Source organism: Lactuca virosa, chromosome 1 (assembly GCF_052849685.1).
Source record: "Lactuca virosa cultivar CGN04683 chromosome 1, Lactuca_virosa_CGN04683_v6, whole genome shotgun sequence".
Taxonomy (NCBI): domain Eukaryota; kingdom Viridiplantae; phylum Streptophyta; class Magnoliopsida; order Asterales; family Asteraceae; genus Lactuca; species Lactuca virosa.
Window position 1 is genome coordinate 47,447,675 of NC_136426.1, and position 5,736 is coordinate 47,453,410.

Genomic DNA, 5,736 nt, shown 5'->3' on the forward strand with positions numbered 1-5,736 from the left:
AATGTAATTCCAAGCTTTCAGCTCAAAAAATATAAAATATTATGGAGTCCCACGCTCAATAATAACGAGCTAAAGTAAATTTAATTATTTAGTTCCATCAATTTAACCTAGTCAAATTTGAACTAACGCCATAGTAAGCAAATCTCTCTGCATAAAACATCAAAAGTTAAAAAAACCCTTTCACGACGATTTTGATTTCGAGAGGCGAATGGTTAACGTTACTAATAACAAAATATGCAGATCGCCATAAACCGGATTTAGAACTGACGGCTGGACGACCTCTGTAGTCAACAGCTTCGTCGACAAAGTTGTTGAGCAGCGGAGTGTGGACTCCGGTGGAATAGCTGGTGGTGGCGTTGTCATCCATTTCAGTGGCACGCTTATCAACGCATTCTCGTTTGGACCTCGATTTCAATTTCAGATTTTTTTATACAGAGTAAAATACAAATGGGCCCATCATGTGTTGTTATTATACTAAAAAGTAAAAACCAAAATCCATAGGCCAAGTTTGATTTATCGCAATTTGTATCCTGCTTGTTTGATTTTTACCAATATCGTCCTAAATTTTTAAATCTAAAAAAAAAGGTCGTAGAATTAGGGTTCTAACAATTTGATAAAACCAGGAGATTCTTTGGGATGAACGAAATTCCATTGGCTTTGCTAAGATTTCATGAGTGGCTCAAATATAAGTTTATCTGAAGTAATTTGCCATTAGTAGAAACACATATACAACAATTATATTTATACATCCAATGGTCAATACAACCATTACAAATTTACAATAATGACACCATGTTTCATAATTTTTCACAGAAACCACTTATTCAGCAACATCACAAGCCTCTTTCTCGATTATAAACATAAGATCTTGCGACATATATGTACATCACAAACACCCCCACACTAATTCCCGCAAGAAGATAGTAAAAATAATCAATATGCCCTCCATTCATGTTATCACATATCCAACCATCTTCACCATCGCCACCTGTCATCTTCCCAACAATGGAGATCAGAAAGCTGCTTAAGAAGCTACCAATCCCTATGATACTGAGGTAAAGCGCTAAGCCCATGCTCTTGAGATCACTTGGCATTTGTTCATAGAAGAATTCTTGCATACCCACAATGGCAAAAACATCACCAGCTCCAGCCAATAGGTATTGAGGCAATAACCACCATATCTTCATTGGAATCGTTGCATTTGGATCATCTAATAATCCATACTCACGAGCCGTTTCGAGTCTTTTTGTCTCAACAACGGCTGCAACCACCATTGAAACAATGGAAATGAGGATTCCGATTCCGATTCTCTGAAGCATGGTTATACCTGATGGTTTCTTTGTAATGGATCGTGTAAAAGGAACCAAGAAGGTGTCATAGATGGGAATTAGAATCATAACCGAGAGACCGATGAAAGATTGTAGTGTGGCGGCTGGAATCTTGAAATTTGACCCGATTGACCTGTCCATGGTGGTGCCTTGTTTTGTAAATAAGGTGGTAGTTTGAGCAAATACAATTGCATACCCTAAACAACTAACCCATATTGGAGCTAGTCTAAGAACTGCCTTCGCTTCTTCCACTTCATCAATATTACAAACAGTTCCATCTTCATTTGATCCCTTAAACAAAGCTTTGTCCAGAAATCTGAAAAAGATATTAAGAACCCAATAAAACGACAAGGAATTCAAGGATATGGATTTCTAATTACTGTTACCTGAATTGTTGAGAATCTTGATGAGGCAAGATTCCAGAAGCTTCCTCTTCCGATGATATTCTTGAAGGTGTAGTGTTCCAATTCCTAGCTGCTTTAACAAACACGTGGCCAATTCTGAGAAAAGCACTTTTCTCCTCGGTTTTCTCTCCAAATCGATAAGTGACGGTTCCAATCAAGAATATGACGAGGGCAAAAGCCATGATGATGCAAGGAATCCCAAATCCGAGACCCCAGCTAAGATTGTCTTGAATGTAACTAACAACAAAGATTCCCACAGCTGGACCAGCGCACAATCCAAAATACCACCAATTGAAAAATGAGCTTTTGGCTTTGCGTTCTTGTGGATTGTCTGCATCAAATTGGTCAGCCCCGAAAGCTAGAACACAGGGTTTGTGGCCACCTTGGGCAATTGCGACAAGGTATAGTGAGATGAAGAACAGGATGACTTGGAGTTGAGGAGAACATGGTGAGGCACCATTGGCGGTTTCACAATTGGAAGGAATCAAAGTGGAAAAAGCCAGAAACGCAAGCGCCTGTTAATTGTAATCATATATTTTAACGTTATTAGGGTTATTTTGCATCGGAAGCCACTGGTTCGTCAGAATCCTTTCATCTACATTTCTCAAAATTCAATCTAATAATAGTTCATCAAATTCGATAACCGGTGATATCAACTGAGCAACCAATTCATGATTTATTCCTATCTCTTTAATCTAGTGATAATGGCTGATGTAGTTTTAGCACATGGTAGACAAATGTGTAGAATGATTCAAACTAAAGATGAAAAGATGCAAACCAGAACATATAGCAGAGAAGCAATGATGATCGTTAGGTATCGGCCGAGAAAAGCATCAGCAATGAAAGCGCCAAGGAGAGGAAGAAGCGACGCCGTTCCAGACCAGGCGTTGACATTCTCCGCCGCCGTAGCCGTCGATTGCCCCAAGGGACCGGTCAAGTATGTGATTAAATTTGAACTGACGCCATAATATGCAAATCTCTCCGCCACTTCAACGCCTGCATAAAACGTTAAATGCTGAAACATTTTTACTAATTTTAGAATATTGCCGAGAGACTTGACGTTACGTTACCGATGATAAAATATGCAGATCGCCAGCAACCGGATTTGGATCTGAGAACCGGACGCCCTCTGTAGTCGACAGCGCCGTCGACGAAGTTGTTGAGTAGCGGTGAGTCAATCGCGACGGGGTGGGTGGCGGTGCCATTGTCAACCATATCAACCGCTTCAAACTTGTCAACTTATTCCGGTTGTTGTTTGTTACTCAATGTCTACAACATGGCTGTGTAGTCGTTGCTCTATCAATTGCATATTTTGCGTAAAAGTTAAAACTCTATATAAAGTAGATAAGATTATAAAATTTTCAAACATGGGTGTGAGTTGTTTAACAAATAACGTAAACGGGTGGGTCCTGAATTTAGCTAATTTTTGTGATTGTATATCCTTAAAAAAGTATGGTGTAAATTTGGTCTTATTCCAGGGTTCGTTATCAATTCCGAATAGGCGAATACCCATTCCAAATAAAATTATTATAATTACCTTTTTGTATTTTTTTTATAAAGATTGTCGTTATCGCTAAAACATCTTTAAACTCATCAAGAATAATTCAATGACTTCAAAGAATGCAATGTGTATGTTTCTAATTTCTAATACCTAAATCATTTCAAAATCCAAAACATCTACAACTCAAATATATGGAATACCAATATAAAAGTACCACATAGCACAATAATACTTGAAAGATGCAAATGTTAGAAACAGTGACTCTAGAATTTGAATCCATTGGGGCATAAAAGATATCATATATATATATATATATATATATATATATATATATATATATATATATATATATATATTAACTTTGGATGTTTTTTTTCCTTTGGTCTTTGATAGCTTGGAGTGGAGATGAGTTTTTCTTTTCTTAATCTAATTTTGTTGATGCTATTACAATATATATTTTATAATTAGGCGTTTCCCTTGTTAGCACATATCAATGTTTGGGGTTGTGAAGTTTTCGTTACAAGAGAGACTCACGACAAGCTTGAACCTCGAAGTGAGAGATGTATTTTCATCGGCTACCCACATAAGTCTTTTGGATATTTGTTCTACACACCTAGTGAGAACGTGGTCTTTGTAGCACGAAGTGGAGTCTTTTGCGAGAGAGAGCTCATATGCAAAGAGGACAGTGAGAGTACCATTGATCTTGAAGAGATTCAAGAGTCAAACGACGAAGGAACATCTGAAGACGTTAGGGTTCAACCAGAGGAAGAGATTCCAGTTGAACCAGTTGACAGTTTATTACCTCTTCGTCGCTTTGGTAGAGTTAGCATGCCACCTGAGCCCTATGGTTTCCATATAACTACGAATGGTGATACGTTTATCAGTGCATTGGTAAATTTGGATGAACCTGCTAACTACAAGGAAGCGATGGCAGGCCCTGAGGTAGCCAAATGGAAAGAGGCAATGGACAACGAGATCAAGTCCATGTATGCCAACCAAGTTTGGAATTTGGTTGATCAACAACCTGGTCGGAAGACAGTTGGTTGCAAATGGATCTTCAAAAAGAAGACTGACATGGATGGTAATGTGCACACATTCAAAGCACGACTGGTTGAAAAGGACTTTACTCAAACCCCAAGGATTGACTGTGATGAGACCTTCTCACCAGTGGATAAGATAATATATATATTAGGATAATGCTAGCCATAGTTGCATTTCATGATTATGAAATTTGACAGATGGATGTCAAAACCGCTTTCCTTAATGGGAAGTTGGCTAAGGATGTTTACACAAGTCAGCCAGAGGGTTTTGTTGATCCAAAGTTTCCTAATAGAGTGTGTAAGCTTGAGAAATCAATCTATGGATTGAAACAAGCATCTCGTAGATGGAATCTTTGTTTCGACGAGAAAGTCAAGGAGTTTGGTTTCTCTATAAGTGAAGATGAGTTTTGTGTATATGTCAAAGCTAGTGGGAGTATAGTAACCTTCCTAGTATTGTATGTTGATGACATACTTCTTATAGGAAACGACATTCCAACTTTGCAAGAGGTTAAGTCTTGGCTTGGAAAGTGTTTCGCTATGAAGGACCTAGGTGAGGCTGCCTATATTCCGGGGATAAGAATTCTGAGGGATAGGAGTAAAAGACAAGTTGGACTTAGTCAAATTACATATTTGGAAAAGGTGCTAAAACGTTTTAGTATGGAAAAATCCAAGAAAGGAGAACTGCCCATCCAGAGCAATATCAAACTGAGTAAGACTCAGAGTCTGAGTACCTATGTAGAAATAACATAAATGAGTAGGATTCCATACGCTTCCACCGCAGGATCTATCATGTATGCTATGACATGTACTCGCCCCGACATGTCCTTTGCTTTGAGCATGGTCAGTCGTTATCAGGGAAATCCAGGTAAAGCTCAATGGATAGCAGTTAAGAATATTCTCAAGTATCTGCGAAAGACTAAGGACTGGGTCCTAGTACTTGGTGGCAGTGATACATTGAGAGTATCTGGGTATAGTGATGCCAACTTTCAAATAGATAGAGACAACTTCCGTTCTCAATCTGGTTGGGTGTTTACTTTAAATGGAGGAGCAGTTACTTGGAAAATTTCCAAGCAAGAGACAGTGGTTGATTTCACCTGTGAATCAGAGTACATAGCGGCAAGTAAAGCATCAAAGGACACAATTTGGTTAAAGAACTTCATCGGAGATCTTGGAGTTGTTCCAACCATTAAGGAGTCGATGGAACTTTTCTGTGATAATGAAGGGGTGGTCGCCTTGACAAAGGAACCAAGAGATCATTGAAGATCAAGACATATCGACAGAAAGTACCATTTCATCATACATAGAGTAGAAGAATGTCACCTCACTGTGAAGAGAATATCATCTGAAGAGAATCCTGCAGATCCACTTACGAAGGGTCTGAGTAGGGCTAAACACATTCAGTGTAACACCCGGTTATTTCAAGTCAATGTAAGTCGAACTTATTCAAATAAAAGTCTAAACTA

General features: G+C 38.5%; 1 pseudogene across 1 annotated transcript; it reads right to left on the minus strand.

The window, feature by feature from the left end:
- Nucleotides 1-690: 690 nt before the first annotated feature.
- Nucleotides 691-3,057, minus strand: LOC145121519 (protein NRT1/ PTR FAMILY 5.10-like; annotated as a pseudogene). Its single transcript, XR_013714597.1, has 4 exons — nt 2,803-3,057; nt 2,511-2,728; nt 1,715-2,247; nt 691-1,644 (listed from the first exon to the last, which is right to left on the minus strand). The product of XR_013714597.1 is annotated as a protein NRT1/ PTR FAMILY 5.10-like (transcript).
- Nucleotides 3,058-5,736: the final 2,679 nt, after the last annotated feature.